At 36.0% G+C, this 24,742-nt stretch overlaps 1 pseudogene; it reads left to right on the top strand.

The window, feature by feature from the left end:
* Positions 1-9,911: 9,911 nt before the first annotated feature.
* LOC111183286 (nuclear pore complex protein Nup50 pseudogene) lies at positions 9,912-12,745 on the top strand (annotated as a pseudogene).
* Positions 12,746-24,742: the final 11,997 nt, after the last annotated feature.

Genomic DNA, 24,742 nt, shown 5'->3' with positions numbered 1-24,742 from the left:
CAAGGGCTAAAACTACATTGTAAGTCTGTGATCAACCCCCTGCAAGGAGTTAGTGTAACAAATGTTAAGGTATTTATTTGGTATGGAGAGCTCTCAGGTAGACCTTTAATGACTCATTTGATTCAAGAGTAGCATTAGAATCCTTAAATGAATGTTCACAAAGCACTCATTTTGGATTGCAGACATCATATATCACTTATTGTCAAACAACACGTTCACTTTGGGAAGCCAGCGAAGCATGAGTTGTGACTACTTTGTGCTAATGAAAACTGAGAAGGCTGCCAGTGCTCTCCCCTGGATGGAAAGACCCTCTGCTTCCACAAGAGTTGGAAAGATGATACATATATATATATATATATATATATATATATATATATATATATATATACCTGCCTCAATCATATATCCTCCGATACCTGCACTCATGATTACTGAGATTTACAGTTGTGATGGGCTGAATTGTGCTCCCCCATTCATATGCTGAAGTCCTAACCCTAGTACCTCAGAATGTGACCTTATTTAGAGATAGGGTTTTTACCAAGTTAAAATGAGGTGATTATGGGCCCTAATCCAATATGACTGTTTTCCTTATAAAGAGAAATTTGGAGATGGACTCACATACAGGGGAAAAGCCATAGGAACATGAAAACGGCCATCTACAAGCCAAGGAGAGAGGCATGGAATAGGTCCTTCCCTCACAGCCCTCAGAAGAAACCAACCCTGCCTACACCTTCATCTTGGACTTCTAGCCTCCAATCTGTGTGGCTGTAAATGTCTGTTTAATCCACCCAGTTTGTGGTATTTTGTTATAGCAGCTCTGGGGACCTAATACCCCAGCAATGATTTAGGACATTTGACCATGCATCAGAATAACTCCAAAAACTAAAAGAAGCTGATGGAAAAATATAGCTTTCTTTTTATGACTCTTCATATTTAGTTGCCATTTTCTGCTGAATATGACTATACAGTTATAAACAAACATATACTTCTAAGCTGTTAACCAGACACAAATTCTTACATTTAAAATAATTTAAAAATATCCATAGGGAATATGTAAGAAAATTTTATTTTCATAACTGTATTTTCTAAAAAAAAACTTGATTTTTATTCTAAAGTTTTATTATGATTGTGTGTAAAAATATTTTTCAAGCTAATTTGCTTATCCTTTTGAATTTCCACTTTTTTTCTCATCAGAAAACATCCTTTACCTAAAGATCTTGATCTGTAGTGTATTTTATACTGTCATTAGGTAGAATGCTGAAATGCGATCACTGCTTTTAGTCTGATTTATGTGGAATTTACCAAACACTGAAGGTTTAATAAAGTTATAGCAGGCTTTTTTTATTCAGTGAATTTACTGACGTTTCTGACAATAAAAATATTTAAATTTGAATTCAAAGCTTTTTTATAGATGCCAAAATATATTCCTAGACTGAATTAAAAAATATACAATAAATTTAAAGTTAACCTTTATATATATCTATGTATTACAAAATACTTATTGATAGTAGAAGCAAAATGTTCTTATTAAAATAATCATTTTTACCAAAGTATAATCTGAAATCCTGAACTGAGGTTAAATATTTTAAAATAACTTTTTATCTCATTTTTTGGCTCAGCAAATCTATTGCTGTTTGATAGCTTATGCCTCTGCATTCAGAGTAGGACACACAAGCTGAATTCACATTGTAAGCAAAATGTTGTGTCTTTTTCTTTTTCTTTTGTAACAGTAATAATCATAGACTCATGAATATAAGAGATATTCTATATGTGTCTCTTTACATAGACGTGCCAGCCCCTGCTCTCATTCAGATGTTCATCCTCTGGCATCTGTAACCTGGATTACTAACATCTCATCCCCTTTTTAAAATTCAAAACTTCACCGAACATGAGAGTAAGTTACAGGCTTAATTTTCCTAATCCATATATAAATTATCTTCATGTTTAGAATTCTATTTAGCCAAAAAAGGGACACATAGGAAAATGAGTATACATCCTTCTTTGACTTATTCTTTCCTTGTCACTTATGGGTTTTTAGCATATATATAAAATCTTCCATTTGTCATTTAAGTGAAAGCTGAGTGATTTTACTGTATGATGTTTTTAGGCTTAAGTGGTTTGATGATAGGGCTATTAGTGGTAATAGTAACTAAAACGAAGCATGCAAAATCTGTCATACCATTCTAAAACATTGGATTCTGCCCCACCTCAAATACCCCCAATTTGTATACATTTTATGATTTTTAATCTACTGGGAGTCTTGTTTTCTTAGGCAGTAGTAATCTTGCTCACTAGGTAGCAAAAGGAAAGTCTTTCAATAGAGGAAAATTATTGGACAAGTGAGATTGGTGATTGTCATAAGAACTCATTGGCCACAAAAGGAGAGCCAGCAACTTGGGACGCGGCTGAGACCAAAGACCAAGCAATCTCAGCTGGCTTACAAAGACAGCTCTTCCTCAAAAACCGTTCGTAATGCAATACTCCCTAAATTAATAATCTCACTTTGATTAACAATGTAATCAAAGATTATATTGGAAGCTGGGATCTACCCTTCATCCATTTAAAATGAAATCTCAACTTTAGATTTATCATAAAAATCACTCAAGGAAATAATAATGTTCAAGATTTCATACACAGCTCAGTTTGAAAATTGTATGCAAATTGTTTACCCAAACGTTTTAAAGCCAAAGGTTTAGCTGTGGCAGAGATGACTAGCACTCCTCAAACACGTACTTCTCCTTTCTTGGTATAGAATTGTCTCTGGGAAACAGCTGCTCAACCAGCAACCAAATTTCCCAAGTCCTCACGGCCTTGACATTTTGGTAAAGGCTCTGGGTAGACGGACTGCCATGAATTTCTGAAACCACCTGTGACTTTTAGAATGCTATTATTTTCAGTATAGTCTATCTCTCCCTCTTGGAATCTTTAAGCAAAAATAATGCTAGTCCTGAATACTTTGTCTTCCTCAGTTGTCTAGCAGACACAAGAGCTACTCATCCATATGGTCAGGCTCTCTGAAGTCACCTGACCCACAGGTGCTGGCATGGATTCCCCTTTCTTGGCGACCATGCCCACTTTACAACAGAGGTGGCCAGATATGATTTTCTATTTTTATCATGACTGAGTATGCCTTTGGGTTCTTTATAAGATTGGCAAACTGTTTGTAAATTTAAAAAATCACAGAGTTACAACTTAGGTTAAATACAGGAGAAGAGGTTGCTTCCCACACAGAACGCTTACCCTTTGTCCCCACTACTCACCCTTCCACGTTCAGCCATGTCTCACATTTGCAGTTAGCTATGTGGCCTTTGTGTTTCTAGCTCACACTGTACAACAGATTTTAAACCTCTCATAAAATTCCCCTTTTTATTAAGTGTAAAAGTAATTCTCTGACAGAGGGGCTATAACAAAATTCACTTTATGTTTACCTCCCATGTGTAGCCAATGTGACAGTTTAAAAAATCCAATGTTTGCTTTGTTGTATGAAATAAAAATGCGATATGCCTCCAGTAACTTCATGTCATATACTGGGGAAAGTGTATTTGGAAGAGACTTGAACACGTGGAGGTGGGATAATGACGCTAGGCTTCTTCAGTATAGAAGATGGTCCAAGAAGTTCAGCTTAACAGGAGAAAAATGAGGAAACAGCCAGTTATCAGAGCCAACTTCTTAAGAATTCTGCTGTAGGTACTTTCTCTTCAGTGTAAACAGTGAATCCAAGTGAACCAAAGAGAATTGGTTTAAGCATCATTGTCCCTAAAAGTAAGAAAATTTCATGGATTGGATTTTAAAAGCCAGTGGAAACAAAATGAAAAATAAGACCTCACATTTGTGTTACCTTCTCACCTGCCTCTCACAGCAGCCTTTTGGAAAAGATGAGGTCATACTGTTTGATCCTATTTTAGAGGTAAGGAGGCTTTCACTCACAGAGGTGATGTGTGCAAGTTCTCAGAACTGAGACTTGGGTTAAGTCTCTCCTTCATTATTGCAGTCCCTGCTTCGTATATAATGATGCTGCTCGGATTAGGCAGGGCTGTTTAGTAGCGTGAAGAGACGGTGCTCTTTGTAGGGCATACGACATCCAAGAACAGGGTCAGTTGGCTTCCTATTGGCTTATTTTGTCTACTTTGGAGTTGTAAAATCTGTCAAATGATATTCAGAATTTTTATATTTTACTATAAAGTGAAATCAAGTGTATGCACACACACACGTATCAATGAAATAATATAATTTGAAAATTTAAGCTGAATACTTGCTATAACATTATCATCAGGGAGATATTCAGAATATTTAGGCACCTTTTATGGCACAGACAGTAGCGCATCAAAATAGAACACTGGCCAATCAGAATGGAAGTTGATCATAAACAGCCCGTTTGCATGTGTCTCAGTGGACAATCAACTCTAACTCTGAAGTATCCATAGACTGGGATACCTGGGGGCAAAGATAATAAATGTCGGCTTCTTCCTGCTCTGTGAAATCTGTGAAAAATGATTCATAGACCATGCTTCTGTTCAGTCTCTTATTTTTCAAAGTAAATAGTTCAAACTTTCACAAATTACTATATTCATCAAAATGTTATCTTATGTTAAAAATCACATGCTGAGGTTCAGACTCTTGCAAAACTGTGAATAAACTGGATCTCTCTCCTGGGCACTTTTTTTTTTTTTAACATCTGTATTGGAGTATAATTGCTTTATAATGGTGAGTTAGCTTCTGCTGTATAACAAAATGAATCAGCTATACATATATATATATTCCCATATCCCCTCCCTCTTGCGTCTCCCTCCCACCCTCCCTATCCCACCCCTCTAGGTGGTCACAAAGCACCGAGCTGATCTCACTGTGCTATGTGGCTGCTTCCCACCAGCTAGCTATTTTACATTTGGTAGTGTATATAAGTCCATGTCACTCTCTCACTTCATCCCAGCTTACCCTTCCCTCTCCCCGTGTCCTCAAGTCCATTCTCTACGTCTGCATCTTTATGCCTGTCCTGCCCCTAGGTTCTTCAGAACCATTTTCTTTATTTTCTATTTTTTAGATTCCATATATATGTATTAGCATACGATATTTGTTTTTCTCTTTCTGACTTACTTCACTCTGTATGACATTCCATCCACCTCACTACAAATAACTCAATTTTGTTTCATTCTATGGCTGAGTAATATTCCATTGTATATATGTGCCACATCTTCTTTATCCATTCATCTGTCGATGGACACTTAGGTTGCTTCCATGTCCTGGCTATTGTAAATAGTGCTGCAATGAACATTGTGGTACATGTCTCTTTTTGAATTATGGTTTTCTCAGGGTATATGCCCAGTATTCTCTATCCTGGAAAATGTTCCATGAGCACTTGAGAAGAAAGTGTATTCTGTTGTTTTTGGATGGAATGTCCTATAAATATCAGTTAAGTCCATCGTGTTTAATGTATCATTTAAAGCTTGTGTTTCCTTATTTATTTTCAGTTTGGATGATCTGTCCACTGGTGAAAGCGGGGTGTTAAAGTCCCCTACTATGATTGTGTTACTGTTGATTTCCCCTTTTATGGCTGTTAGCATTTGCCTTATGTATTGAGTTCTCTTATGTTGGTGCATAAATATTTACAATTGTTATATCTTATTCTTGGATTGATCCCTTGATCATTATGTAGTGTCCTTCTTTGTCTCTTGCAATAGTCTTTATTTTAAAGTCCACTTTGTCTGATATGAGAATTGCTACTCCAGCTTTCTTTTGATTTCCATTTGCATAGAATATCTTTTCCATCCCCTCACTTTCAGTCTGTATGTGTCCCTAGGTCTGAAGTGGGTCTCTTGTAGACAGCATATATATGTGTCTTGTTTTTGTATCCATTCAGCCAGTCTATGTCTTTTGGTGGGAGCATTTAATCCATTCACATTTAAGGTAGTTATCAGTATGTGTGTTCCTATTACCATATTAAAAATTATTTTGGGTTTGTTATTGTAAGTGTTTTCCTTCTATTGTGTTTCCTGCCTAGAGAAGTTTCTTTAGGATTTGTTGTAAAGCTGGTTTGGTGGTGCTGAATTCTCTTAGCTTTTGCTTCTCTGTAAAGGTTTTAATTTCTCCATCGAATCTGAATGAGCTCCTTGCTGGGTAGAGTAATCTTGGTTGTAGGTGTTTCTCTTTCATCACTTTAATTATGTCCTGTCACTCCCTTCTGGCTTGCAGAGTTTCTGCTGAAAGATCAGCTGTTAAACTTATGGGGATTCCCTTGTATGTTATTTGTTGTTTTTCCCTTGCTGCTTTTAATATTTTTCTTTGTATTTAACTTTTGATAGTTTGATTAATATGTGTCTTGGTGTGTTTCTCATTGGACTTATCCTATATGGGACTCTGTGCTTCCTGGACTTGATTGACTATTTCCTTTCCCATATTAGGGAAGTTTTCAACTATAAGCTCTTCAAATATTTTCTCAGTCCCTTTCTTTTTCTCTTCTTCTTCTGGGACCCTTATAATTTGAATGTTGGTGCATTTAATGTTGTCCCAGAGGTCTCTGAGACTCTTCAATTCTTTTCATCCTTTTTTCTTTATTCCACTCTGCAGTAGTTATTTCCACTCTTTTATCTTCCAGGTCACTTATCCATTCTTCTGTGTCATTTATTCTGCTACTGATTACTTCTAGAGAATTTTTAATTTCATTTATTGTGTTGTTCATCACTGTTTGTTTGCTCTTTAGTTCTTCTAGGTCCTTGTTCAATGTTTCTTGCATTTTCTCCATTCTCTTTCCAAGATTTTGGATCATCTTTACTATGATTATTCTGAATTCTTTTTCAGGTAGACTTCCTATTTCCTCTTCATTTGTTTGGTCTGTTGGGTTTTTACCTTGTTCCTTCATGTGCTGTGTCTCTATCTTCTCATTTTGCTTAACTTACTGTGTTTGGGGTCTTCTTTCTGCAGGCTGCAGGTTGGTAGTTCCCATTGTTTTTGGTGTCTTCCCCCAGTGTCTAAGTTTGGTTCAGTGGGTTGTGTAGGCTTCCTGATGGAGGGGACTGGTGCCAGTGTTCTGGTGGATGAGGCTGGATCTTGTCTTTCTGGTGGGCAGGACTGCATCCAGTGGTGTGTTTTCTGGTGTCTGTGAACTTATTATGATTTTAGGCAGCCTCTCTGCTAATGGGTGGGGTTGTGTTCCTGTCTTGCTAGTTTTTTGGCCTAGGGTGTCCAGCACTGTAGTTTGCTGGTTGTTGAGTGGAGCTGGGTCTTAGCGTGCAATGGAGATCTCTGGGTGAGCTTCTGCCGTTTGATATTACGTGGGGCCAGGAGGTCTCTGATGGTCCGATTTCCTGAACTTGGCTCTCCCACCTAAGAGGCTCAGGCCAGACACCTGCTGGAGTACCAAGACTTTGTCAGCCACCAGGCTCAGAAGAAAAGGGGGGAAAAAGAAAGAAAAAAAATGAAATAAAGTTATTAAAATAAAAGAATTATTAAAAATAAAAAAATAAAAAGAAAGAGAGAGCAACCAAACCAAAAAACAAATCCACCAGTGATAACAAGCGCTAAAAATTATACTAAAACAAACAAACAAAAAATGGACAGACAGAACCCTAGGACAAATGGTAAAAGCAAAGCTATACAGACAAAATCACACAAAGGAGCATACACATACACACAAAAGGAGAAAAAAAGGAAAAATATATATATATACACTAAAAAAACAAAAAGGGAAGAGAGCAACCAAATCAATAAACAAATCTACCAATGATAATAAGCTCTAAATACTAAACTAAGATAAACATAAAACCAGAAACAAATTAGATGCAGAAAGCAAACCCCAAGTCTACAGTTGCTTCCAAAGTCCACCGTGTCAATTTTGGGATGATTCATCGTCTGTTCAGGTAGTCCAGAGATGCAGTGTACATGAAGTTGATTGTGGGGATTTAATCTGCTGCTCCTGGAGCTACATGGAGAGATTTCCCTTTCTCTTCTTTGTTCGCACAGCTCCCGGGGCTCAGCTTTGGATTTGGCCCTGCCTCTGCGTGTAGGCCGCCTGAGGGCGTCTGTTCTTCACTCAAACAGGACGGGGTTAAAGGAGCCGCTGATTCGGGGGCTCTGGTTCACTCCAGCCGGGGGGAGGGAGGGGTACGGAATGTCGGGCCAGCCTGCAGCGGCAGAGGCCCAGCGTGACGTTGCACCAGCCCGAGGCGTGCCATGCGTTCTCCCAGGGACGTTGTCCCTGGATCACGGGACCCTGTCAGTGGCGGGCTGCACAGGGTCCCAGGAGGGGAGGTGTGGAGAGTGACCTGTGCTCGCACACAGGGTTCTTGGTGGCGGCAGCAGCAGCTTTAGCGTTTCATGCCCGTCTCTGGGGTCTGCGCTGATAGCCGCGGCTCGCGCCCTTCTCTGGAGCTCATTTAGGCAGTGCTCTGAATCCCCTCTCCTCGTGCACCCTGAAACAATGGTCTCTTGCCTCTTAGGCAGTTCCAGACATTTTCCCGGACTCCCTCCCGGCTAGCTGTGGTGCATTAGCCCCCTTCAAGCTGTGTTCACGCAGCCAACCCCAGTCGTCTCCTTGGATCTCTCCTGGGCAATTTGAATAACATGAGTCTGTTACTGGAGACTGATCCCTTCTCTGCTTAGCAAATCAGCAGGAGGCCCCACTGGACCCTGTTCCTGCCGTACACCCTTCAAATCCCTCAGCCACCCTTTGGACCCACTTTCTCTGCTTATGAATGATTCCATATGGTCACATGTTTCATACTTATGTAATATAATTTTATAATTATTTTATGAGCTTTTTGTCATAATTTCAAAAGAAACACTTTTTCCCCATATTATTTCTAGACTGAATTCTGTTTAAAAGTATCCTGAAACTTAATGATAAATCCGGTCCTTTCCATGCAACAAAACTTCCACCGTTACAGATAAGTGCAGAAAAGGACTTCCCTGGTGGTCTAGTGGTTAAGACTCTGCGCTCCCACTGTAGAGGACGCAGGTTTGATCCCTGGTCAGGGAACTAAGATCCCACGTGCTGCAGACAAAAACAACAACAACAAAAAAAACAAACAAGTGCAATAGCTATTTTTATTCTTTTCATCAGTATGACAACCCGCACAAATAGGAAGTACAGTAATAAACTGACGCAGACTTTAAGAGAAATTAACAGCCCTGGAAATAGTTGAGATAATTCCACGAGGTTTGTCAATACATATTTTCTGAAAAAAAATTTGGGGAAAGCTATTTGCATAATTTCCAGTAATATAATAAATTCCTAAGGGAAGTAGGTTTACTGTTAACATTTTATTCAAGTTTTGTACATTCAGAGTTGCAATTAATCTGTGGGGAGAGGGTGCTGAGATTATATTATTTCCAGGTTCAAATAATTGTCTGACCTATTTTTAGTAAATTTCTATAAACTAGATAGCAACTGATAAGGATACCTCCTTTTAGAAGAGGTATTTACTAACGGAAATGTAATATCCAGATTTATAGAGCTGGTTCTCCTGCCTTGCAATGACATATTTAAATCATGCTTTTATTTTCATGTGAAATTGAGGGAAAACTGAAAATTTGTGTCTTTGTTTAACTCCTGCTTTCAACTTTCCCAGACTTTCCCCCTGAGAATTAAATATACTTTTTAATATACATAACATGTAACCACTGAATATTTATTTAGATGATTTTTGTTTGTTATGAACTGAATTGTGCCCATCCCCATTCATATGTTGAAGTCCTTAACCCCCAATTTGACCGTATTTTGAGATAGGGCTTTACATGGAGGTATTTATGATTAAATGAGGTCATTTAAATGAGGTTAAATGTGGCCCTAATTCCACAGGAATTGTGTCCTCATAAGAAGTTTTCACAAGAAGAGGAAAAGACAACAGAAATCGCTCTCTCCATGAGCACACAGAGGAAAGACCTTGTGACTCTATTGCTTAGTAAAAGAGGGAGACATGGCATTGAACAATTGGCAGTGGCCACCGATTTCATGCATGCGCTCTGATGCTCTTGTGGATCTCCCAATAATTTTGGAGACTGTTTACACATGGTTGAAGAACTACAAGAACACTGATATGCAGGAGATCCAGACCACAGGTATTTGGTCATCACTAAAAACAGATTTACCAATGGGAATTTGCCAGTTTCTGTTTTTCAGAGCAGCTGTTTCCTTCTATGTGCTCAGTAACATTCAGTTTTGTTTACTGATTTGTCCTTTTGGATAGATCACTGTGTTAGCCACCGTGAAGAATTATAAAGAAAATCAGACTTCCAGACTTCGTATTGAAGACACACATATTTATCTGAAGATCTTCCACAAACCCCACTTGAATGAGTGTAGAAGAACAGAAAAGGTAGAAACTTGTAGTCAGAATAGGAGCAAATGGCAAAGAAAAGGTCTCAGTTAAATTTTAGGTAGTGGGGGTCTGGATGAGGAACTGTAAAACAAGGTATTGCTATTTTTTCTTTTAAATAAGATTTTAGGACTATTTACTTTTTCTCGTTAAAAATAGGGGTATTATTTTGATAAGGTAATTCTTTTTTTTTTTAAATAAAGAAATTATGAACACAAGTCTTGCTATCCCTGGCTCTTCTGGGGAAGAGGTGGGTTAGTATCCAGAGAACTGCAGTGGTCACTGTCACAGAAACAAAGACACTATCCTTTGCTGTGTGAGGGGTGCCCCTTGCTATATGCAACCCTGATAATATATCTTGGCACTGGCAACACGTCTCAAAGAGGCAACTGTCGCAGGTTAAAATTTACAGTCACAAACTCATATTTTTTGAAATGTAACTTAAACTTTCCCAAGAGTGTTTATTTCTGTTCAGGGGAAAACACTTAATATTGCCACTTCCAGGATCACTGTTTCAAAATAGTTGTTTTCAGGATACGTAGTTCAGTATACAAAAATACCTTTTTTTCCAGGTGATTTTCCCTTATCTAGGGGTTTCAAGGGGAACCGAACCCTGGGTACCACCAGCATGCAGGGATCTTGGTTATATCTCCCTACAAACAAGACCCTCCTCTTAGTTCCTTCTAGTAATGTCGATCTGCTAAGTCTTGACTATGTCTTTCATCCTTTCCCTGAAATATCTCACTGCTCAATATAGGGTTGCCAGATTTAGTAACTAAAAAATATAAAACGCCCTTGTAGTTACAAGATGGCAGCCCAGAGCTTGGCACTGTTACTACAGTGGTCTTTAGTGAAGTGGGAAATGGTCTCCTCTTCACTCTGGAACATAGTGATGAGGCCCCTGGGAAAAGCAGTGTTTGAGACTCTGGGCTTAATAACCATGAAGTTTTCGGAATAGCATGAGCCCTAGAAATTCACTGGGAGCAACGAAGCGCTCTTCCAGGAGACCAGCATCTACCTCAGACTCGAGCTCCTCTATTGTGACCTTGAACCTGCCAAAAGAATCACAGAGAAGGAATAAACAGAAATTGGGATCAAGATGACAAAGCAGAAGATGTGGCAGCATCCTCTGTGGTCAGTGAGGAAGTCTTGAGGAATAGAGTCATGAAAAAAAGCAAAGTGTAGGAAGGTTAAATCTCAATCTGATAGTGAAGGGGCTTTTAAATGTTTCAACGGTTTGGTTGTACTTTCTGAAGGAGGACAGTTTTCTGGATTTGGTAAAGGCACTGGAGTTCAACCTTCACAAGGACTGTCAAATGGAAAGAGCAGTAATTAGTGCCCCTTCCCTCAATAGTCCAAAGACTGGGACATGGACCAAGGTAGCCTTTGATTCTATTACTTCAAAAGGTGAGAAAAAGAGTTCAAATCCCAAAACTAATGGCCCTTTTTCCTGTCTTTATTGGGATAAAGCATACCAATGGAATGCTAGTAACAAGAAGTTGGCTGTGTTAAACTTTTTCTTTATGATTGGATAGTGAAGCATGTGACACAAACCCACTCTGATCTGGCACCTGTCTTTAAAGACTGTAAGAAATATTTAGCAGACATTAAACATGGGAACAGTGGCAGTAATAATGATCGAAATGGAACTAACAAAATGTTGGTTGAAACACAGTCTCTTTCCCTATTTGGTTGAAACAAATTACAACAAGAATCATCATTTTTGTTACATGACAGCAAAACTAAAGCTACATCTGAAAAGAAAGTGAAGTCTGTGTCTGAAAAGAAAATGGACCCATTGCTAGGAGCAATAGATGCTTTTGCAAGAAGATTGATGCCTCTGTTTTAGGCTTGTTAAGCTTTGGCCCCCTGACTGGATTTTCATTTTCCCTTGGCAAACCAGCTTTTTTGGCAAAAATATTCCACAAAGTAAACCAGTTTCTTCACCATTTTTCACTAAAATATTGGTGAGCCAAGCAGAAAATGGCAGAAATGAATGCAAAGGTAGAGATAAAGGAAGGGATGATGAACCGCCCAAAATAGTAATTACTCAAGTAAAAGGAGATGCTTTTTACTCCAAAAACTATAAACTATTTTATAAGAAAATGAATTTAAAGAGAAGGGTATAGATACCCTGCACTGAAACCTATAGCAAATCAGAAGCACAGCATTTAGTGCAGGCAGACACCAATTTAGGAACTATACTGCTGAATTATTTTTATTTTTTTTCCTCTGTGCGCGGGTCTCTCACTGTCGTGGCCTCTCCCGTTGCGGAGCACAGGCTCCGGACGCGCAGGCTCAGCGGCCATGGCTCACGGGCCCAGCCGCTCCGCGACATGTGGGATTTTCCCGGACCGGGGCACGAACCCGCGTCTCCCGCCCTGCATCGGCAGGCGGACTCTCAACCACTGCACCACCAGGGAAGCCCTCTTTAGTACTTTTTAAAACCCTACTTAGAGAATTCAACTTACCCAGCAAAGTAGACTAATGACCAATTGCAGCTAAATATAGCAAATAAATGCCAAATAATTTGCAAAGTAATAGGAAATGTGATCCAGTTGATAATGTGCAATAATAGAGCAGGAGTCATCCGAAAAGCATTTCCTTTATTACTTTCAAATGGGAACTTGTAGAGGAAAATAGCTTCTCATTTCTACCTTCTATTTTGGCTCAGTAGCGAAAGGTAATCAGAACACATAGGGATGGATCCTTTAAAGCTATGATTTCCTTAGATATTCATCAATAAATATTTATAATATTTATTTCAGTTAAGATCATGGGCTTTGGAGCCAGACTGCTTGGTTTTCAATCTCAAATCTGCAATTTACTAGCTGTGTTACCATGGGCAGGTTAAGTTTGCTTTCATTCATATGCAACAATAGCACTCCTCTTCTAGGTATGTTTGTGTGATCATATAGAGAGCACTTAGTACAATGCCAGGCATTTAATAAACATAAATTGAATAAATTCTGCCATAGACATTTAGCTTAAGCAACCCCACAGACACAGTTTATGAATAGAAGTAAATTTGGCCTTTAGTATAGTGTGTATCCTATAAGCATTTAAAAATTCAAAAGCAAAGACTGTATGGTATATAAGTTGATTTTAGAAAACACTCCTAATATTAAGACTCTCAATTTAGCTGTAAAGTCACTTCCAACACGGGGCATCAGTGGTTATTGTGCTGGAATAATCAGAGAGCTGCTTTTGTAAACTCTAATCTGAATTGTGGCTTTGAAATTCTAACAATCAAATTTAGTTCTAATGATTAAAATAAGTGTGCTTTAGAGAAACAGAACCCAGTGTAGGCTCTTAGAACAAAATATTAGCAATTGTGTTAGTGGTCATAGATGTGCCTGCCATCTGTGGTTAAGTGTTTTGATTAAGTCTATAATCTGAAAATGTGTTGTTTTACTCAGCTTGAGGCTTGTAGAGGAAGGAGTCCTATTGTATTCTGACTGCGCAATGCCATTTGGTGGGGATGCATGCACCCTGTTTACTCCCAGAATCATTAGACCACGGGAAAGTTTGCCAAGTTCCATCTATGCATGTGTAGCTTGAGGTCAAATCTGTTTTTCCTTAAAGTTCAATTTCCTTATAAAGACAACCCTGGCCTCCAGACATCCCCATGCAGTTTTCTTTGTGAAAAAGTAAAATTAAAAAAAAAAATCTAGCACATTCTGAAGTTCACCTGGGCTTCATTTCCATTGTTTTTTTTTTTTTTTGAGTTGTTCACATTGCAGAAGAAACACGTTTATATTCTTTCAAATGAGCAGAGACCATATTAAATAGATTATTATGGTGACTTTATAGATAGATATCAGGATTCAAGGATATGAAAATTAATGCTAATTTATTTTCATTTTTGAACAAGCAAGATTTGTTACCAGAAACACATAATTTAGATAAAATAAGCAGAAATTGGAGATTGTATTTATGCATACTTAAGGCTAAATGAAAACATTATGGATATAATGAGGAATGAATTATTATTCTCTAATACAAAGGTGCTTTATTTTGAAAATTAATGTCAATTCTGCTGAAACTTAATGCATCAAAAATTGCCGAATGTTTTCCTACTTTGTTAGGAATAAAATGGATTATTATTTTCAAGGGACAGAATGAGGTTTCGCAGGGGACAACATTGTTATTAAATCTCAGGGACAGCATAATATGCTGAATTCCGATTGGAACAAAATATTAGCCGTTCTTTTAGTGGTCATGGATGCACCTGATATATGTGGTTAAACATTCTGATTAAGTCTATCATCTGAAAATTTATTACTTTACTTAACTTGATATTTTATGTAAAAACCAAGACACTCTCAGTGTGCAAAATTTGCTCTTCCTCTGCAATAAGCCAGTTCTTTTAACTCATACTTAGATATTCAACATGCTTATGACCAATTTTCCACTTTCAATTTATCTTTCCTTTAATACCAACATCAAATTAATCATTGTAGGTGGTGTCTCTCAGTTCCATAAAAATTATTCTCTATGGCTTTGAGGTAAAGTGCACACTCTTTAAATCGAAATACCCAGCCCTTTACAACATGGCTCAATCTGGCTTTCTAGCTTATTCTTCTAAAATTTTCCTTTATGGACCCTCACTTTATTTCAGTCAAACTGTCCTAGTTGACCTCTTGTAAATTTCATTTCTCTAAGCTAGCATGGTGTTTGGAGCCCATGAATCAGAATCCCAGGGAGTGTTTTTATGGAGCAGGGGCTTATTAAAAATGCAGATTTCTTGGTCACACTCCAGATCTATTGAACCAGAATATCTGGGTGCAAGGCCCCCAAATCTGCATTTTGACAAGCATCTAGATGATTCTGATTCACATGAAGCATTTGTCTTCATCTTTCCAGCCACCCTATAGTAAGTATCATTTTCCTAGTATGTCGACCTATTGGGATTCTTGTATGTAATTATTTGAACCCTGTTCAAATCTCACCTCCTTCAAAAAGCCTTTTCCGATTCCCCAAGGAAGATGTTTTTTATTTTCTTTACCTTCATGTTGCTTATTGTTAAGACTCCTCTCATAAGACCTATATGCTATGTCTCTGGTCCTGGAACAACACTGAAAAAAGCATAAGAGCAGAAGATTTGAACTGATTTTTCTTGATCCATATATAAGAAATATATTTTACATCCAGACATAACACACACACACACACACACACACACACACACACACACCCCACACATACATCTACGTTGAAACAAATTTTACAAAACAATATTTATCTTTATTGTATTAAATGCCATTTGGTTATTCCCATTTTGTATTATATTGTATTGTACTCTATTATATTCTATCTATTTCATTATGAAATACTTAAAAATATCATGGCTCACCCATAGGCCACTATAAATGTTTTGAAAAATACAGATTTAAAGGGCTAGTTTGCACCCAGCAAAACACGTTGTAATGTTTTCCCAAGTGTTTAATTCCTTGAGAAATAATTAGGCTTGGTAAAAAACAGATTATTTTGAAACGATTAGATTATGGATTGGCAGAAATTAATATTCAAATGCAATGAGTTTAACTGGTTACATGATAATTTTGATTTGAGCTAGTTTCTGACAGTAATATTTGCCTGATCAAATAATTTTAAAAGGCTAGAGTAGTTTGAATTCATCAATAAAAAGATCATATTAAAAGACATAAAAATAGTTGGATTTCTCTGAAGACTCAGGTATTGCATCTGTCTCTTAGAGTCAGTTTTTCCCTTACATTTTCAAAAATAATCCCCTGTCCCTAATTAAACCTCAAAAGTTTATTTGACAGAATCTGAGCATATCTATTAAGGATGATGAGTTGCCTTGAGGATTTTAACTTGGTCATTTTACAATCCATAACTTAGCACAATGCTATTCATACACTAAATTATCAATAAATATTGATGAATAAATAACTTAATGAAGAAACTATGGATTAATATCTGAATTTCAATTGGCTGAATTCACAAAGCTATATTTTACTTAAGCCATTGCAACCCATTCTAGATTTAAAATTTTTACTTAGAAATAATTTTAGATATAAAGAAAAGTTACAGAGATAACATAGACAGTTTTCATGTACTTTTTACTTTGCTTCCCCTAGTGTTAACATCGCTGATAGACTGAATGTATCCCCTCATAATTCATTATGTTGAAATCCTAACTCCTAATATGATGGAATTAGGAAGCAGGTCTTTGGAAGGTTATTAGGTCATGAGGGTGGAACCCTCATGAATGGGGTTAGTGCCCTTATTAAATAAACCCAGAGAACTCCTTCACCCTTTTGCCATGTGAGCACACAGTGAGAGGACTACAGTCTGTGAGCCAGGAAGGGAGCTCTCACCAGGCACAGAATCTGCTGACACCTCGATCTTGAACTTCCTAGTCTCCAGAACTGAGAGAACTAAATTTCTATTGTTTATAAGCCACTGAGTCTATTGTATTCATCTTATGTATCATAGTACTTTTGGTCCAAATTAAGGAATCAACATTGGTACATTACTATTAACCAATTATTTAATCATTTTTCCACAAATTTCCAGAATCCAATCCAGGATAATACATTTCCTTTAGCTGTGATGTCTCCTTAGTCTCCTTCGGTCTGTGACAACTTCTCAGTCTTCCTTTATTTTTTATGATCTGACATTTTTGAGCAGTACTAGTCAGGTATTTTATATAATGTTTCTCATTAGGGTTTGTCTAATGTTCTTCTCATGAGGACTGGGTTTGTGGATTTTGGAAGAATACCACAGAAAAGAAGCACCCATCTCATCACATATATATATTTAGGAGTATATGGTATCAACATGATATCGATAATATTAACCTTGATCACTCGGTTAAGGTTGTGTTTGTCAGATTTCTCCAATGCATGGCTACTATTTTTTCCTGACTGTATCCTTTGGAAGTGCATGACTAGGTCCATTTCACATTCCAGGGGGTCGTTATTAAGCTCCACTCCTAGAGAGAGTAATATCTATATACAGTATTTGGAATTCTTTTGTAAAAAAAAACTATCCCTTTCTCCTCATTTATTTATTAAAATTATTTATTTATACCAGTATGTACTCATATATATTTATTTTATACTTTGGGTTATAAAACAATGCTATTGTTATTTATTTTATTGCTCAAATTCTTTGGCCACTAGAATTTCATTCAGATTGGCTCTTGTATCTATTTGATACCACCCCATCATTTTTTCTTTTGAATACTTCATTCCTTTGTGGCACTACGAGATACTCCAGGCTCATCTCATAGTTTCACTGCCTCAGTTCTAGAATCAGCAATATATTTAAGTAACTATTATATACTATAATAAAATTAATGACTTAACAAATTAAAGTAGGAAGAGAACAATTAAAAACCAGAAGAAATTAGTAAGTATAAACATAGAAATTAATGAATTTGGAAATAGAAAAATAGTAGATCTAATAAATAAATCTAAATGGAAATTATTTGAAAAATATTCATTTTGTTTATGGAAATACTTTGCTGAAAGAAAATTCATTTTGGAGGCTACCAGTGAAACAAACAAACCACTAGCTATCCTACCAACATAAAAATAAGACACAAATACACAGAATTAGAAATGACAAGTGGAAAATAACTATCAAAAAAGAGAAAATTTTTAAAATGATGAGACTAATTTGCACAACTTTGCAAGTAAATTTGAAACTCTAGATGAAATGGAGAAATTCCCAGAAAAGTACAACTTATCAAAATTGGCCTTGGGAAAGACAGAAAATCTAAACAGATTAATTACCGCAGAAAATATAGAGAAAGAAAAGCTCACCCACCCAATGAACGTTCAACACATACTAGGTCGAGATGGTTCTGTAGGGAAATTCTATCAGCTTGTTAATGATCAGATACTTTCAATACTGTTTGAATGATTTCAAATCAAGTAAAGGAAGGAAAACATTCAAATCATGTTTTTAAAAAATCCTGAGATAACTCATATATATTATGCACATTTTGTTGCAACTTATGCTTTTGATTTAACAATATTTTTGGATATTCCATGGGTTAGAGTGTATGAGTTCTAAATTATTCTTCTAATGTCTAGTTTCATGCTTAGTAGAGATATATAATAATTTATTCAGCTATTTCCATACTGAAGGGTATTCACATTGTTTCCAGTTTTTTGCCCTTGCAAGTAATGTTATATTAAGTATCCTTGTACACATATTGTTGGAGGCCACAGCTTAGGTTTTTGTAGCACTAAGCAGCAGATCAAGGTGATGAGATATAGAAATTATTTTAGGGAATAAATATGACACAAAACTGAATTCAAACACATATTCATGACAATTTCCTGGAAAATCAGTTTGTGCATTAATACTATGCTCCTGATAGTAGTTTATATAAGTAAGTGAATGTAATCAACATTTATCTAAATTTTTTGGTGCAAAAATCCACATCCATTCAAGAATGTAATTAATTTGTTTCCTCAATGCCATTTTCCATTGCAAAGCATTATCTCTTCCGGAGCATATTAGTCACTGAATTATTCAGAATTCAGAATTCAGAAAGAAGCAGAATAACAGTCATGCGTGCCTGTCTTCCTGTTAAATTATTTCAGTCAGTGAAAATCAAACAAAGAAAAGAAACACCCTGAGGCTATATTTTAAAATGGGAATTCTTCAAAGACATAATAAGACTTTTATTTCATAATCATTTTACTACTTGAGTAGTATTCCATTTCAAATGGACATTACCCTCTTCCATTATTATTTGGTTAGGTGTTTAGCGCATTGCAATTTCATAGTATTAAAAAATTGCTTTATTGTGGTATATTCACATTAATAATTAAAAACGTACCTATTCCATAAATGGAAAATTGTGTGACTCTGACAAGTTAAATATTCTGTTACTTAATGCAAAGTAGTTGACTTAATTTATATCTATGCATATATATGTGTATATATAAATATATGTGTATATATATATAGATTTTATATGTATGTGCATGTTTTTTTACTGCAATTCAGACATGTAGAGGAAAATGTGTTACATTATTTGGATAAAGCTGATCTCTGCTTCACAAATACAAATTTTTTAGCTGGAGAAAGAAGGAACTCATACATTCTGGTTTTTAAACCTAATCTGAGCTGATATTTTCAATAGTCACTTTGGTAATATTTTGTCTCTTAACATCATCATCATTCCTCTACATCTTCCTTTAGATAGTTTTGGGTATAAGTGAACAAGGGAACCTTAGTGGTAGAGAGGGAGATGGTAGTGGTCTCTTGTCTTTGAGATAGTCCTTAGATGTGTACTGTCTGGGGTCCACTGGTTTCTGGAATGATAACTTTGTATTATCTCTAATGTTTAATTGCTTGCAAAATCTAAAGCGAACATGACAAAAGACTCAGATCTGATAAAGTTCACTGGTGGTCACATGGTTGTTACTTTTTCTTTATATGTCTCTGTGTTTTTGACCTGATAAAAAAATAATTTAAAAACAACATGCAAGTCATCTGAAGTTAATTGTTCACTCTGATAGTAATTTGGGTTAAGATAGTTGGGCAAAGCAAGTGCAAAACAAGAAAGTAAAATTAACGGCTAAAGCAAAATTCAGGAATTTTGTTTTTTCATACTTTGCCACAGTTATCTGAAATAATAGAATCATGATTTTTCATGTGTTTTCTGCTGACTGTCCTTACACTTTAGGTTATTCCTAATTCAGTCTCCTTTTGATCTATGGCAACTAACCAGTGACAAAATATAAAATAAGACAAAGCCAGTCAAACTTGAATTCACAAGATGCCAAATATTGGAATGGAAATTTCACTGAATCAGCTAACAATTTCAAAAGATCTAAATTTTTGACACAGTGTAGTCAAGGAGTCACAGAGCTAGCTGAATTTTGCAATATTTATCTAAATATTTTTGTATGTTACTCATGCAAAAATTTACCCAAGCTCCCCAGAACTTAAAACTGTGTAGTTTCATGGAAAATTTAATCAAAATAATGGGGTGCAAATAAATCAAAATCTATTTTATGTCTTACAGTCTCAAATCATCAAATTTATTCACATCCTGTAAAATTTAAACACTGAGTGTTATTAAACCAATCACGTAAGATGCTTGGCTGAAAGAAGAGGGGCCAACTAAATGTTCATCATGAATTTGAGGTCCCTCATTAAATTGTGCCACCAAAATTTAATCCCATGTAAACCTAATTATCTAATGCTTATTTTCCTTTTTTTATTAGTTTGGTAGTTTCCAGCCGAGGTGTTATGAAATCTAGCAATAAAACAAAGGAAATCCATATTAACTATTCATAATATAGCTATGAAAGTGACTGAAAATGATTACTTACGTAGTAAACTTCATATTTTCTTTATTTTGGGGTTAGCTCTGTAAAAACTTTATGAAGGGGCTTCCCTGGTGGTGCAGTGGCTGGGAGTCCGCCTGCCAATGCAGGGAACGCGGGTTCATGCCCTGGTCCGGGAAGATCCCACATGCTGCGGAGCGTCTAGGCCTATAAGCCATGGCCGCTGAGCCTGCGCGTCCGGAGCCTGTGCTCCACAAAGGGAGAGGCCACAGCAGTGAGAGGCCCACGTGCCACAAAAACAAAAAAACAAACACACACAAAAAAAACTTTATGAAATATGTACTCTGATACAACCAAAAATAGAAGTAGGAATGCGGGGAGGCTGAATCATTTTTATTTATTTTATTAAAAAATGTTAATTGCCACACTGTATGTAAAGCCCAGGAGATAATATATTGAAGAGAAAATAAAGATATCTGGAGAAACCAGGCAAAATTATAGAAATGCTCGCATAGCCATTAACTTATAAAATCATGGTTGTAACCACCTCTAGAGCATATTGACAAATTCAAAAAGGAGTATTTTTAGATTTTTAAAAAATAAGCTATGGATGTCGCGGCATGTTATACTGTGAAAACAAAAAAATCTATTTTAAATGCTTGTGAATAGAAAGGATGCTTAAATATAAATGAATATTTTTCGAATAGAAGAAAAGCTATGTTAAAATTGGATGAAATTTATAAAGTCTTAGATAATTTTTGGTAGTGCTTTAACCATGTAGTCAACAGGGTAGACTAGGTGTTAACATGTCTTATGCTTCATACTTTTTCTACTTCTTCATGCTTATTCACTGACCATGTTTTAAAATATAAATACTAAATAGCAGTTTGTGGGCTGTCTGCTATCTGATTATTTGAACTCTTTAAAGAGAACTGGATCACTGGTAATATGACAACAATCCTTCTTTCTGTAAAACTAGAGTCATTTTGATTCCCTAGGCTTCCTTTTCCTATCCCTAAATGAAGAGTTGAAATACATTATCTCTGAGTCCCTTCAAATGTTCAGTTTCCATGAAAATCTGTGAACAGAAAGAAAGTTTCCAGGATTTCAATGTGCAAATGACAGATAAAGGGAGATGGGAAAATACAAAAAAGACCAAGTAACTTCCTTTCTAACAACTCATGTACCATCCAGGTCACGAAGGAGCAGATTATAGAGACAACCGCATTTCCAGTTGGGGGAAAAGATACTGTGCCAGAAAACACCAAGAATGGATTTTTCTGCTTTTAAAATAGTCCAAACATAGGTTAAGGCACAGGGGTGCTTGATAAGCATCCAGGTGAGCCTCTCAGCATCCTGGTTTTGCCTGATGAAGGGTTATTATTTATTAACTCCTTCCAAAGTCTCTTTTGTTGAGTAAGTAGAGTTGCGTGCATATTGTCAGACATACGAATCAGATGTCTAATCTCACTAAAGTCAAATAAAAAACCTAGTAGAGTGCTTCCACTTTCACCTCAGAGATATACAGAGCTGGAAAGAGCATCGCTTCTATCCTAACAAAATGAAAACCTAGGCAAACTACAAATTAATGACTTTTCTTGCACCCACCAGAGAAATAAAGTTGCAGGTTAGGCAGCTTACCTGAAATTTGTAGAGGCACCTGTAACGAGAAAGAAGATCCATGCATTTGCTTGCCTCAGATGGAATGCCATCTAATTTGGTAGAAAGATTAAGGTAGAATTTTTTAATGAACTGCTGAAGACTGAGTTTAGGCTAATGTGAGAGCACTAACAAAAGGAAAGTTTGAGTAGTTGTATTAATTTCATACAAAGTAGACTTTAGAACAATAAAGATTATCAAGGATAAGTAGGATACATTATGATACAGGGATCAATTCTCAAAGAAGGCATGACAATCCTAAAGGTGTATATTAAAATCTCCTATTATAGCTGTGTTTTTGTCTATCCAGCAAACTCATGTGGTTTTTTCCTTATGAAATTTCTTTACTATTGGATGCATAAATATCAGTAATTAAATCTCTGTTGTAAATCGTAGCTACTAGCACTAGAAAATATCCTTCTTTGCCTTTTTTAATGTTCTGATTGCTATCTCACCAGATTTAAAAATTTCCAACTTTGCTTTCTTTATATTTTCATGGTGGTATATATCTGTTAATCCTGTCATTTTAATCATTATGAATTTCTTGGTTGTAGGTATATCTCTAGTAAATAGCATATTTTTGGATTTTGCTTTGTTGACAAATTTGAATATCCTTTTCTTTTGATAGCTATGTTTTGCCAATTTATGTTTGCTGACAAAATTAATGTGTTTGGCTTTAGTTCTGCAATGTTGTATTTCATTATTTTATATGAGGAATATAAATATACTATATTTATATGATTATATATTCATATATATATATACATTTACATGTTTATATAAATATACTTTTTTTTTTTTTTTGCTGTACGCGGGCCTCTCACTGTTATGGACTCTCCTGTTGCGGAGCACAGGCTCCGGACGCACAGGCCCAGCGACCATGGCTCACGGGCCTAGCCACTCCGTGGCATGTGGGATCTTCCCGGACCGGGGCACGAACCGGTGTCCCCTGCATTGGCAGGTGGACTCTCAACCACTGCACCACCAGGGAAGCCCTATATAAATATACTTTTAAATGCAATTTCATATATTTGTTCTTACTTTTTGTTTTATCATATATTTAGAAAGGTTTGTTTTCTTGTCTTAATAACTCCCTGTATATTAATTCTTTTATACAGTACTCTTCATACCCACCCTCTTTTTAGAGACCATTAATCTGTTCCCCCCATGCAGGAGAAAAATGAGCTAGTATTATCTTCTACTCTTCTCCATCTCCAGTGGTCTAATCTCAAGGAACATACTTGAAATCACTGAGCTTGTTCTACATTTTATATACAGTCCCAATTATTACAACATTGTTGTAGTTGCACTGTTACTACCTTGTCAGAGAATATAACTATCATATACTCTTCCATCTCCCTGAAAATCATTATCTAGTCTTTGTTCTACAGGTAAATGTAGATTCTATGGCCATAACCAGTCCTTTATGCTAGTGCATTTCTGGTCATTTTTGTGTTTTAAAGCTTATTCTCAAGTAGATTATTATTCTCAAGTAGATTATTTGAAGCTTATTCTCAAGTAAATTCAGCAATAATATTTCCTATGTTATTTCATTTTCCTCATGGTTTGTCTATTTATACAAGATCAATTTGATCTGAAAAAAATTCTTTATTAATAATGTTTTTCTTAAAATCTTACACATGTTACTCCATTGCATTCTAGTATAAAACACTGATCGGGAAAGGCCTGCAATCTATTTATTTATTTATTTTTTCATTATAAGTGACTTGGTCTTTGTGCCTGGATTCTCCAAGTATTCTTTCCTTTAGTTTTCAGGTCAATAGTTTTATTAAAATATATTGCAACATTGGCTGTTCTGGGTCAATTCCCCCCAGTAGGTGGCATAACCTTTTAAATATAGTTTCAAGCTCTTTTATAAAGTTTAGGAATTTTTTTCTGAAACTGTAATGCTTAGTATTTATTCTGTACTATTGCTTTGATTTTCACTTTCAGTGACTCCTGGTGTACTTATATTAGATCTTTTTACCTGTCCTCTATCTAGCACTTTCTCTCAAATCCTTTCCATCTCTTTCATTACTTGTTTTTAAATTTTATTTCTATATTCTTTTTATCTTTTACATTAGTTGTTATTTTAATATGCTTTATTGTTCTTTCTAATTTGGTCTTCAAATCTATAGTTATTTTTTTTCTTTTAATTCTTTTATTTTCTTCCTTTTCAGTTCATCTTACATTCTCACTTATGAGTTTTTATAATTCTGGTTTATGTCGATCTTTTATTACTTCTAGCATTTCTTAACTTCTTTTAGCTTGATTTGACATTTTTGGTTAAATTATGTATTTGTTGCATGGGCATACCTTTCTAATGTACACTTATTTTATCGATTCATTAGTTTCTTTTTCTACAATAACTTTTTAAGTGATTCAACTAAGTTCATTCCTACTACTTATATTTAATTGGTTTTTTAAACTGAACTCTTAGGAAGGGATGGTGGATGAGGAAAGCACAGTTTCAAGACTTAGAGCTTCCTC

The sequence above is a fragment of the Delphinapterus leucas genome, chromosome 12 (genome assembly GCF_059928025.1).
Source record: "Delphinapterus leucas isolate spDelLeu-1000000601 "Yukka" chromosome 12, BTC_Dleu_Yukka2, whole genome shotgun sequence".
Taxonomy (NCBI): Eukaryota; Metazoa; Chordata; class Mammalia; order Artiodactyla; family Monodontidae; genus Delphinapterus; species Delphinapterus leucas.
The sequence above is the reverse complement of the archived record's forward strand: the minus strand, read 5'-3'. Positions and strand labels throughout refer to the sequence as shown.